This window comes from Diadema setosum, unplaced genomic scaffold, assembly GCF_964275005.1.
Source record: "Diadema setosum unplaced genomic scaffold, eeDiaSeto1 scaffold_26, whole genome shotgun sequence".
NCBI classification, from domain to species: Eukaryota; Metazoa; Echinodermata; class Echinoidea; order Diadematoida; family Diadematidae; genus Diadema; species Diadema setosum.
In genome coordinates, this window is record NW_027307653.1 from 454098 (window position 1) to 467981 (window position 13884).

The 13884-nt window shown below is 37.3% G+C and overlaps 1 long non-coding RNA gene and 1 pseudogene across 1 annotated transcript; both read left to right on the forward strand.

The window, feature by feature from the left end:
* The window catches only part of LOC140245738 (eukaryotic translation initiation factor 2D-like), a 335728-nt pseudogene that overhangs the window by 268769 nt on the left and 53075 nt on the right, over positions 1 to 13884 (forward strand).
* LOC140245740 (uncharacterized) lies at positions 369 to 4104 on the forward strand. The gene is made up of 5 exons (XR_011902365.1): positions 369 to 1006; positions 1827 to 1950; positions 2418 to 2528; positions 3266 to 3377; positions 3877 to 4104. It is a non-coding gene; the product is annotated as an uncharacterized lncRNA (long non-coding RNA).

Below are 13884 nucleotides of genomic sequence, written 5' to 3' on the forward strand. Positions count from 1 at the left end.
CCCAAATCTGAGTGTAACTTGATGTATCTCATGTGAATTTGCCAATGTAAGCCAAGGATCTAGTAGTAGGGCCTATAGGGCCTACTGGCTATAGTAAAAATGAATATTTTTACCAACGTCTGTAAATTTATCTGATACTAGGATTCCTAGGACTCTAGGAGTAGGATTAAATTATGCTGGCCCATAAATACATGTGTGCTGTTCAGAGATCTAGCCAACTGCAAATGCTTTGTACGGTACCGGTACCGAGTATGTTTTTATCGCATGCATTGTCACTGTGACTGTGAGTGCCAAGTCTCCGTAATATTAAAATCACTGCAATGAAGGTTTTAGTGTGTTAACAGGCCAGAGGGCAGTACTCGAGTAAGCCCCTCCTGTGGAATAGTAATACGCTGATGTTCCACTACAATTAAAATATAAGTTATGAGGTCTAAATGCAATGTTCCAATTGTCAGATCTATCCTAGCTAGGCTATAGTGCCCACACATTCTAGAGAGTAGTTTTGCAGTACCATAAGCACAGGGAATCTTCGCCCTGTATCCATTTATAAAATGAGTTGAATTGTGCTTTTGCATTTTTATGATCAATGTAAAAATAGACCACTAGATAGGCTTGATGTAAAGCATTTCTGCTAAAATATAAAATATTGTTTTAATAAACTTGTAGTGAATGTTTTTGTTTTTGTTTGTTACAGGTCTTTGTCCTCAGGGAAACCAACAGATGTTGAAGTCCTTTGGGACAAAGATGGTACATTTGTACAAGAAATACCGTAGCTGTTGATCAGCTGAAATTCAGGAAGGGCATGCTTCCCACGACTTCCCACTTGGAGTTCGTGTGTCAATGCAATGGCACAGGAAACTGTGGAAAGGCACAGTTACTGCTGTGTATGGGGGAGAGAATTCTGAAAGCAGTAGCGATGATGGAAACACAAGCACCGCAGACAGCAGTGACGAAGATGATACTTCTGATTATGACGATGATGATAACATTTACCTGTCGGACTTAGGTAAGATTGTGCGCACACAAATGAATACATACTTGTAGTAAAAGTATGGACAGTATACAGTGTGTGTGTTTATTCAATGCCTCTAATAACTTCATAACTGTGCTGCAATGTTAGAAGTAGCTTATAAGTAGTGCCTGGTACTACCAAGGTATATTAGGTTTTCATGGTGTCAACTCATATACAGCACAACCTGGTATACCATGTTTTCAAAATAAAGACATGAGCGTGTACTTGTGTAGCCTTAATTCATGTTTATTTGTGTTATGCCTACAAAAGAAAAATAATGAACAGATTAGACCTTCTATCAGTATCTTGTCTTTTTCTGTGTCACATCTGCTTGTATTTTGTGTTAGTTACTTTTTCCAATTTCATAATGCTCTTGTTTTGCTGCAAAACTGAAGATCTATGTGTGTAGCCAGCAAGACTGAGTTAAAAAAAAAAATTGACTTGCTGACACCATTCGGGTGCCCTATACGTAACAAAAGAGTTTGTAAGCCTATCAGCAAATGCTATTTTTTTGCCTTACTTCCAATGATGTTTTTGTATTCTTCATAAGCACATGCCATTGACCATGGAAAGAGGATGCATGTACCGCTTGACTGCTTTTGCATTTAATGCAGATCACCAGTCTGTTCGATCTCTGCTAATGGGCAAAAATGAAAACTCTTGTTTGTGGACATTTACATAGGGCTATCTGAAATTTGTGTTATTGAAAGGTTAATCTTAACAAAAAAAAAAGATAAATTCAACTTTAAAAGACATATGATAATAACAGTGAAAAATATATGCACTATGTATATTTTGTTTTCCTCATTTACAGTTGGCATCAAAAAGGACATCAGCTGCATTCCAGAGATACCAATGCTAGTATTAAACAGTGAAGGAGCACCTTTAGATCCATGGACCATCCCAGCAGAATGTCAGCTCTGACCAACTTCTCAATGGTGAGTGCTTGTAAAGCCTTAATCTTGTTCAGAAACCCAACCAGATATGGTTGAATCAATCTTGTTGGAATATCAATTAGTAATCCGGATCAAATTATGCTATTGCTGTCATATAATAGCAAATAAAAAGAACGATATCAACTATACACAAGCATAGAATGTAGCATCCTGGCTACCATGTACCAGTATTTTTTGCAGTTGTCAGGGGTGGGTCAAGGAATTCTCTAAATATGGAGGGGAGGGGGGGGGGGGGACCAAGTGCACATCCTCCAGTTTTTCTCTGTTTAGTTTTTGTTTTAAAAAAGGGCATCTTAAACCCCATGTGTCCCTGCACGGATCCACCATGGGTTGTAATCTGGATGACAAAGAAATGATAAAGTCAATCTTTCAATAAATGTGATTAAAAAAAATGTAATATTTATGCACCATGTGTATTTTCTTTTTCTTTTTGTCTTCTTCATTTCCAGTTGCCATCACCAAGGACATGGACTGCATTCACAAGATACCAATACCAGAATTGAACAACGAAGCACCATCAGATCCATCCCAGCAAAATGTGTCTGACCAACTTCTCACTAGTGAGTGTTTGTAAAGCCTTAATCTTGTTGGGAAACCCAACCAGATATTGCTGCACTAATCTTGTTGGAAAATCCATTAGTAATTAAGATTAAATGATGCTATTGCTGTCTTATACACTTTAATAGCAATTAAAAAGGATGGCATAAACTACACACAAGCAAAGAATGTAGCATCCTGGCTACCATGTACCAGTGTTTGTGTTGTCAGGGGTGGGTCCAGGAATTCTGTGAAAGTTGGGGGGGGGCCACACGCACGTCCTCCAGTTTTTCTGTTTATTTCTTTTGTTAAAAAAAGACAAAAATAAAGGGTATCTTACACCTGATGTGCCCCACATGAATTAACCACTGGTTGCAATCTGGATGACATGTTATCCTTCTTGTCATATTGTAGCAAATGGCTAACACACAACTGGAGAATGTAGCTTGTCTGCAAATTGTACCTGGACCTTCCAAGCAGAGTGATAATCTGTGAGCAATTTTCAAATGAGAATGCATGTACCGTTTGACTGCTTTTGCATTGATGCAGATCATCAATCTGTCCGATCTCTGCTGGGCAAAAAAAAAAAACAACTCTTGTTTGTGGACATTTACAAAGGGCTACCTGAAAATTGTGCTATTAAAAGGTTAATCTTAGTAAAAGAAATTATAAAGTCAATCTTTCAATAAATATAATGGAAACAAATAAGATGTTTGTGCACCATGTGTATTTGTTTTTCTTTTTGTTTCTTCATTTCCAGTTGGCATCACCAAGGACATGGACTGCATTCAAGAGATATGCTAGCATTGAACAATGAAGCACCGTCAGATCCATCCCGCAGAATGTCATCTCTGACCTGCAACTTCTCACTGGTGAGTGTTTGTAAAGCACTTAATCTAATCGGGAAACCCAACCAGATATTGCTGACTCAATCTTGTTGGAATAACCATTAGTAATCCGGAATAAATGATGCTATTGCTGTCATATGATGACAAATAAAAAGGATGATATCAACTATACACAAGCATAGAATGTAGCATCCTGGCTAATATGTACCATTACTTTTTTTTTTACAGTTGTCAGGGGTGGGTCCAGGAATTCTGTAAAGTGTGTGTGTGTGTGTGGGGGGGGGGACCACATGCACGTCCTCCAGTTTTTTCTGTTGATTTTTTGTTAAAAAAAAACAAAAACAACAAGGGCATCTTACATCCCATATGTCCACGCATGGATCCACCATGAGTTGTAAGCTGGATGACGTCTTGTCCTTTCAAAGAAATGATAAATTCAGTCTTTTAATAAATATGATAAAACAAATGTAATATTTATGCACCATGTGTATCTTGTTTTCCTTTTTGTTTTCTTCATTTGCAGTTGGCATCACCAAGAACATGGACCGCATTCAAGAGATACCAATACACACTTTGTACCAGAATTGAACAATGAAGCACCATCAGACATCAGATCCATCCCAGCAAAATGTCAGCTCTGACCAACTTCTCCCTAATTATTGCTTGCCTATGGTGCCTACAGTTGTTTGTGCATGCAAAAGCAATTTAGTCTATGTATTCAAATTTTTGATAATTTATCTCCCCACCACAATTCGCCATGTTATGATTTGTCTATTCTATAGCTATTAAATATTCTATGATATCATAAGCTTTGATATTTCTTTAACAATAATTGTCACATTTTTTCATGTGAAAGATGTACATGTAACAGCTTTATTCCTCCTTCCAAATGTGGTTTGATTTCTGTAGGACCGTTGCGTAGATATTACTGTTATATCGAAATGAAAGTACAATCACAAACATGCACATAATAACAACTCAAATCATACAATGTACTTTTTTTTTTTAGCCCTAAGACCTGAGTTATTAGAGATTCACTAATATTAGGAGGAAGTTGGCCTTCTGCTTTAAGCCATTTCCATCTGATGAATGTTTCAGAATGTTTTTCAATATAAACTGTATTGTGTACAATTTTTTCATGTTAAAATCGGTTTAACAATTGATTTAGATCAATATCTCTTTAACCAAAGACATTTTGATTTGCACATTTAAAAATCTCGAGGAAATGTAACCATTGTATTAAAGGACATATTCATTATCAATGAATTTAAATCAATATTTATTTTACCACAGACATCTTGATCATTCTGTAAATTCAAAAAATTTTTATGAAATTTTACCATTGTAGTTAAGAACATGTTCATTCCTTTTCTTTTCTTTTTGGATGTGAGATATGGATTGATTATGAAATAAAAATTGCTGCATTTTAATGCAGCCTTGCCTCAAGACTCACTTTCTTTGTTTTGTCTTGTTGTTCTCTTCTATGTACTGTGATCTCATATCGTGAGGAAATCATAATATTATGCACACTAAAATGTCAGCATATATAATTGGAACTGAAATGATATTCATAGTACTACTTGAATATCATTTAAGTCTGTAGGGGTCTGTAGGACAATACACCTTTTATTATTTGTGTGAACAAGTACAATCCATGTTTGTGTGTGTGGATGTTTCTGCGTAGAAAATTAATTTGCATCTGTTTCAGAGTCCTGAACGTATATAAAACAATAATGTGAGACAGACGTGTGGCTAAGTAATTTTTTTGCTTGTTATTTCTGATGAGCAAGCTGATAATTGAGTTTTACCCAACTGAATGATCATGAGTTATGTCTGCCATGCATGTGAGCTGTAAAAGAAAATCTTTATTCATGGGTTAAAATGTACAGTATTCATCATGGCAGCTTAGAAAGAATGAAAGTTGGGTCATTACAGTCATGATTGCGGCATGAATTATCACAAAGAATAGCAAGGCTTGGATGTGTGATTTTGGCTTTTGTTTACAGTATTGGAGAGTGGGAGAGAGGGTTAAAGTGTTGCAAGGGAAAGAGACGAGGTGGAGGAGAGCAATGAGAAGATGAAATGAGAGGAAAAAGAAGAGGCAGGCTGCAATGAAAAAGCAATAATTTCATAGGCCCCTCCTCTTTCACATTACATGTATACATTGTAACCACTTTTTGCGTGATACAAATTAGATACAAACTGATCAAAGATAATGTGTCCTAAACATGGAGTGGGTTTTTTGATTGTTTGTTTGTCTGTTTGTTTGTTTGTTTTTACATCAAAGGAACTCTCGTCTGATGCCTGAAGCGTAATTCATGTCAAAAAACCCCAACAAAACAAAACAAACAAACAAACAAAAAATCTGCAGAGGAACCTCCCCCTCCCCTAACAGTGTTTCATCATGCATGCCAAAACTAGACCTTGGACGTATTTGTACTACATCTTATGAAATTATGACACAGAATAGTTGCATTCACACAAAAATATGCACGAAATCACTCGTTTTACAGATACATACCACGTAACCATGCATATCGCATAGACGCGCGTGTTATAAGAATAGGATACGTCGGTTCGGAGATCGCACTTTCGGTACGCGCGTTCAGCAAACTGACGTATCACCCCGATACGTCAGTTCGGATGACCGCGCGTACTGAGAGTGCGATCTCCGAACCGTCGTATACCTGTTTTTCGACTCTTCCTGTGCGGAGGCCTTTCTTTTTGTGAACGTAGCATTAGTTTTACTCATACATGATTTTAAATACATATATTATACGAATCGTCTGGAATTTGCCTTTCTTTTCATATAAAAAGATCGGGAATAAAAGCAAGAAATTTCTTTACACTAGACTTCAAAGGACCCCCAAACTTCAAACGCGTTTTTCTCGAAAACGTGTTCTCGCACACCGCTGACAGATACGACGGTTCGGATGGTCGCCGACGATGTGGTCCGACGAGACGCACACGCGAGACTCTTCGTCAGACCCTGAACTCATTTCAATGTACATTACTGATGAACTTGTTTGTTTACCAATTAGATGAACAATCATAAGCTCAAGCCGCCCTCTTTCCTACATTAGTGTTAATGCAACACCCATGAAATTTTCTTACTGGAACCCAAGTTAAGACATCTCATAGCTGGCTTAAACTTTGTATAGGGTAAATTTCTTAGACAAATGTCGTTATGGAATACCGACGGCACATTTTTAAAGCAAATAATCTATGCTTAACGAGCAAGCCGAAATCTTTCTTAGCTAAGGCAGAATTCTTAGCAAAATTCTTAGCCAAATGCTCAGACAAATTCTTAGCCAACTTTTATGGAATACGAACTTTGACTAAGAATTTTGTCTTAGACAGAAAGTAAGCAAAATTGCTTAGATTTTCTGTCTTAAGCAATGTTATCTAGTTTATGGAATACCGGCCCAGATCTTTCCACTTCAAAACCATGGTTATTAAATTCGAATGGGATCTTCGAAAAAAAAAATGTGACTGCTATTGATATCAACAGTTTTCAATATACCCTCAATACAATTTTCTTGGTGTGCTAGTAGTTTATAACAGTTCTTTATAAAATCTTTTCGAATTGAATTGAATTGAATTGAAATAAAAATGTGTACCTTTGCCGTCCATTTTATTTCTTTATTTAGGAGGTGAAGGAATTTATCCCCGAAGACGTCTCGTCCCTTTCCGCAGAACATACATTCACTCAGAAGAAAAAATAAGTATTTATATGACGTGCATATTCAGATCAACCTACTAGAAAAAAAAAAAAAGAATTTAGTTGTGAAATTAGGTTTCCAAGAAATATTTAACAAAGATATTCAATGTCATACACACACACACACCTGCTTTACATGATATGGAAGGGGCGTATGGTCATCAGCGAAAGTGTAGATTTAGTATGAATTCACAGGAAAGTATACCGTAATTGTCTATCAAGGTATTTGTAATGATTCAAGAAAAGTATCATGCGTCCATGAAAAAAAAAATATTCCTTCAAAGTTTCACCATTTTGAGGGGAATAATATTACAAACACAAGCCATGAATCGAGGATGCATCATCATTTGAATTTCATACATTATAATTACAGGGACAAAAAAGGTTCTCTAAAACTTCTGAACAGTCTGGTAGGATATATTATATTTAACTAGTGAGCGAGAGAGAAAAGGAGACAAATCTTGCATCCTGGCCATATCTCTTCTAGCTAAAAATGGGGAAAGCCTATCATAATCAGCATGATGTAATTATGAAAGACCTAAACTTGAAGTCATGCATCGTTAAGATGGCGCTGTTTATCTTGTCGGTCTCGTGGGCCTTTTTTGCCTAGTGTCGGTCTCGTGAGTCTCTTTTGCGTAGTGTCGAACTCCTGAGTGTGGAACTCGTAGGCTGTATGACTCGGGTTACAGCTCGTTATTCCAAAGGTTCGTTATTCCGAAGGCTCTTTATTCCTAAGATTCGTTATTCCGAAGGTTCATTGTTCCGAATTCCATTTCCGGATTAACCAAACTCCGGAGTAACGAACCTTCGGAATAACGCCACAAATTTTCGGATTAACGAACCCTTTTTCATTTTCGGATTAACGACCCTTCGGAATAATGAACCTTCGGAATAGCGAACCTACGGAATAACGAACAGCACCCATGACTCGTCGGCTGTATAACTCGTGGGTTGTATGACCCATGGACCTATTTTCAATGTCGGTCTCGTGGACTGTATGCCTCGTGGGTGTCGGTCTCGTGGGATAACTCCTTTCTCCGGAGGGATTTAATCGCTTACCATACCGGAGGCTGGTTTTACCGTCCGCCCAATGTTTTTTGATGGTTTAACCCAAGTTTCAGGGTGCTGTATCCGAATCTAGTTGATGCAACTCTTGCGTCCTTGAGGGTTTTGAGATATTCAAGATGGCTGCCAAAATGGCCATCAAAAAATATTGAATACCTCCAAAATCTCATGGATGCAAGTGTTGTTGCATCAACTAGATTCGAATACAGCACCCTTTAAACATTGTGATTTCATCAATTTAATTTCAATTTTCAACAATCCATAAGGAAATGGCTACATTGTATTTTCAGTCTTAGTGGCCATTTAGGATATCTCACAACCCTCATTGATGCAAAAAGTATTGCCTCAACTAGATCTCGATTTAACAACCTTGAAATAGGGTAAACCATCAAATCTTTTCAATTTTTCACCATTTATAAGAAAACACATGTAGACGCAATTTGTCAGTCTTTGGTGGCCATCCTTGAATATCTCAAATCCCTGAAGGATGCAAAAGTTGAATCATTCAGTTTCAGATTCATTACCCTCGAAAAATGTTAAAACATTCATGTAGAAAAAAAAAAACATTGCATAATAACTTCAGGTTTTCTCATGTCGGTGTCCTGTGAGAAAAGGAATGAGGTAAATGTAGCAATTGCTGTTTTAGAAAATTGGCAATATTTCTAGCCTCCCATTAGTCTGGAAGAGGCTGAACCTTGTTCTACTGTTCGCTCGATGTGTTTTGATGATGTTGTTTTTTTCTTATTTTGAGGATGTTGAATCCGAATCTGGATGAAACAACTTTTATCAATTCTTAAAGATTTTAAGATGGCCACAAAAAATGAAACTCCCATATGTTTCCTTTTAAATGGTGAAAAATTAGACAAATTTGATGGTTTTAACCTGTTTTTTCTTTTTTTTTGGGGGGGGGGAAGACTCCGAATCTGGATGAAGCAACTTTTGCATCCTTGACGCTTTTTGGACATCCAGAATGGCCAACAGAACTTGAAATTTGAATGCAAGTATTTCCTTATAAAATATGAATGAGTTGGAAACAGATTGATGATTCAATCCTGTTTCGAGGGTGCTGAATCCGAATCTGGTTGATGCAACTCTTGCATCGTTGAAGTTTTTGAGATGACCGCCAAAATGTACATAAAATATCTTGAATATTTTAAAACCCTCACAGATTCAAAAGTTGCACCACCCAGATTCGGATTCAGCATCCTCGAAAAGGGCAACACTACCATTTTTGCATTGATTTATTTATCATTTATAAGGAAATACTTAAATTGGAATTTCAATCTTTGGCAGCCATATTGGATATGAAAATAACCTCATTGATACAAGGATTGCATCAACCAGATTCGGATTCAGCACCCTGAAAAAAAGGTGAACCCTTCATTCTCATATTTGTTAATTTATAGTGAAATACTTGATATTGACATTTCAATTTTCGGCGGCTTTTTTGTATATCTTAAACCCTCAGGAATACAGAAGATGCAATATCCGGATTCAGCATCCTCCAAATAGGTTAAAACCATCAAATGTTTACAACTTTTCATAATTTAAAAGGTACACAGAATTTAAGTATTTTGGCAGCCATCTTGATTATCTTGCAATCCCCATACAAGAATACAAAAGTTGTATCATCCAGATTTTGGTGACACAGGTCTTTAAGAATCCATGATAGGGATCTGTAAATATTTCCTGACGGCAGCCATATTGGAATTCAAAATGTCGGCTGACCCAGACGTCAGATCTCTTGGATCCGGCAATCTAGTAAATCAGCGCCCCATCCTAAGATTATAAGCAAAATTTCATACTCTCCACCGGATGTGAGCATCACGACCAATGTTTGCTACATCTTTTATCTGTCCCACTAATAAGTTAGGTGAGTGCCATAAGCACAGAGTATAGAAACGCACGTAGTGAGCGCACTTCGTGCGCTTCTGTTCTCTTTGGCAATGAGTGAGTGGATTGGTGACTGTAGTTTCAACATTTTTCATGGCAACTTTGGAAGTAGGCACTGTGTGTTTGTGTAAAGGTGTATATAAGGGGAGCAAATTGGGGCCTAATCTTTTCTTTTTTATCTTCTCTTTGAAAAAAAAAAAAACCCAAACAAACAAACCCCAAAACATGGTCAAATTTGGCAGGTATTATCAGCAGGGTGACAGACTATTTATTCATACACTTAATCTGCATTACTCCTCCACCCCCTGGGGACCTTCAGAACCCCTAAAAATATTTTGTTTTCAACAAATCTTTATAAACAGAAACAGTTAGTAAACACTCTGGTGATCCATGTACTTCAGTGCTATTATATCAACGGGTGGTAGGCATCAGCGCCCCCACCAAATTTGGGGCCAGTTTATACATTTTGATACTCTTTTGGAAAATGCATGGTCAATTTTTTGTATAAACTTGGCAGATATCTTTGGCAATGTGGTAGAATAAATGCACACCATGCCCCTTGACTCCCTTCAAGTTGCCCCCCCCCCCCCCCCCCAATTTGCGATGTTCTTATAGTAGGCTTGGTGAGGGCGAAAGGAAGGCTGTTCACTGCATTTTATAATACAAGGTCAAGTCCTATTTGGCACATGATCCTTGAGGAAATGGGATGTTTCCTTCATCCAAATATCTTTATGCAAACAAAACCTAATTTGCAAAATTCATACGAATTAATTTGTAGAAATGAGAAAACCCCTAAAATATCTCATTCTAGATAAATACGTAACTCGTTAAAAGCATTTTATGAAACAAAAGGAGAGAAAAAAAATCAATTTCAATTTATTTTCATCCCACATAGCAGACTGCCGTCGAAAGGACGTCTTAATTTGGTCGCAACTGGTGAAACTGGTCGCAAGTCATATAGTGACCAGAAATTGATAGGATTTTAACGTGATTTTGAAACTTTTTTTTTCACGTCATGTTATGGACCTCCCAATGACGTAAAGTGGGCGTCAGCTTTCTGCCATATTTTTCTACCTAATGTTAGTGACGTATTAATGATGTAAAATTTACGTCAATTCGCAATGTATTTTTCACGTCATATCAACGACGTATTAATGACGTAAGATCTGTGTTGCTTTGCGACGTATCTATCACGTCATGTAAATGAGGTATTAATAACGTCAAATTTACTCTGTTTTGTGACGAATTCTTGACGCAATATGAGCGACGTATTAATAACGTGAAACCTACGTTAGTTTTGCGACGTGTTTATGACGTAATTCAACTGACGTACAGAAGACTTAAAATTTACATCAGCTTTGCGAGTATTCTTCACGTGCAACTTATTTCATGACGTTAAAAAAGCAACTAATTGATAATGTGAAGTTTATGTCAGTTTTGCGACGTACTTCTGACGTAAAATTTACGTCAGTTCGGGACATATCTATGACGTCATATTAATACGGTATAAATGACGTCAAATTTACGTTGCTTTTTGAGATGTTTATCACGTCATGCTTGTGACGTATGCCCTGATACTAGAGACACGTCAGAATGGCGTCAATTTTAAGTCATTATATCCTACCGTCTTTTTGGCATAAATAATCAAAGAAGATCGACGCCATTTAGATGTCTCATAAGCTGACGTCAAAAAAATCGTATTTCTGCTCGAATGGAAGACATCTAAAAGACGTCATATTTGTGACGTCTTCTTGACGTCTTTGTGCTCATACAGAGACTCCATAAAGACGTGTAAATTACTTATTTATAGACAATATCTGACGTCAAAAATGTCTTTTTGAAGAAAATAAACAAACAAAATGGACGTCATATAGAAAGATGTTTTAAACTGACGTAAAATATGTCGTATTTTTGCTCTAACAGAAGTAGTCCAAAAGACGTCATATTTGGTTGTAATATAAAGAATTCTTATAATGACGTGTAAATTACCATTTTAAAGACAAGATGTCACGACAGAATAGCGTCATCAACACATCGTTTGCACGTCAATTCATGCTTCTTTTAATGTATATTTGTAAAGAAAACCAGACAGATGCCTTAAAGACGCCTTTTTTAACGAAAATATACATATAAAAAATTGACGTGATCTTGATGTAATTTTATGTTTTATTTTTATGTGGGACTAGATGTCAATTTTCAACTTGTTCGTTCAAATGAAGATAGCTTGGAAATGAAAGGAGGTAAAAAACTGGGATTTTCATGTAAAATCCCTGACATGTGCCTCTACAAGATGAGCACAAAATGTGGAGAAACGACACATAAACTGTGAAAAAATGTGATAATTTTTTCAAGGTCGAATTTTATTTTTGGTGTCAATTTATGTCAAATTAGCTGATGAAATCATCCTGAAACTTGTGAGTTGAAAAAATTCAACATTTCCTCTTCAAAATGAAGTATTACTTCATATTTTGCAATAAGATACATATTTTTGATGATTTATTGAAAATTTTAATACACAAAAAAAAAAAATGTGAAACGCCCAAAAAACCCTTCAGCAGTTTACGGGTTAATATCGGGTAAAGTAGCTTTCTCTTGATTATTTACCATTAGGGCCTAAAAATGAAGTAGTCTTTTGCCAAACTCTTTCGACAACACATAATGAAACGATCCTGAAAATCGGAGTTCTGGAGTTGCGGAGTTTTTTTCTCTCTTTAACGGTAGACATATAGTTGTGCTGTTATAAAAAAAAAAGTTCATACGGGTGAAATGTTATCATAGCTCATTTTTCTCATCACTTTCTATATGTATACACTATTCTTTTGTGTGTATTTATTGTTGCACGACTTGGAACCAAGAAATCTCTCCAGTGGTACCATGGTAATGCGGTGTGGCACTGCCCTGTGGTAATGCTGTGTGGTAATGACCTGTGGTAATGCTGTGTGGTAATGACCTGTGGTAATGCTGTGTGGTAATGACCTATGGTAATGTCCTGTGGTAATGTCCCAAAATACCACAGGGCAGATCCTGTGGTACTGGTCCTGTCCTGTGGTCCTGTCCTGTGGTCCTGTCTTGTGGTACTGTCCTGTGGTACTGCCCTGTGGTACTCTCCTGTGGTACTGTCCTGTGGTACGTCCCAAAATACCACAGGACAATTCCTGTTGTACTGCCCTGTGGTACTGGCCCTGTGGTATTGTCCTGTGGTAATGTCCTGTGTTTATGTCCTGTGGTACTTTCCTGCGGTAATGTCCTGTGGTACTGGTCATGTGGTACTGTCCTGTGGTAATGCTGTGTGGTACTGCCCTGTGGTAATGGTATGTGGTACTGTCCTGTGGTAATGGAATGTGGTAATGTCCTGTGGTAATGTCCCAAAATACCACAGGACAGTTGCTATGGTACTGTCCTGTAGTACTGGACCTGTGGTACTGTCCTGTGATTATGTCCTGTGGTACTTTCTTGTGTTAATGTCTTGTGGTACTCTCCTGTGGTACTGTCCTGTAGTACTGTCCTGTGGTGCTGTCCCAAAATACCACAGAACAGTTCCTGTGGTACTGTCCAGTGGTGCTAAACCGGTGGTACTGTCCTGTGGAAATGTTCTGTGGTAGTTTCCTTTTCGGTGTGATCCAAAAATAGTGTTCACATGGACTTAATTTTCATATTGACACTAGTATTTCATGTTATATATCATATTCTGAAAGCTGAGAATCTGCAGTTTTCAGAAAAGTACATGTCTAATATATTTGACGACAGACTTTTCCGTATATTACGAGTGAAACAGGAAAAGCGCCCTCTTTGCGCGACGGGACGGACTTTACTTTTTCAAGTAATTTGCACAAAAACTACAAAAGTAGGGGA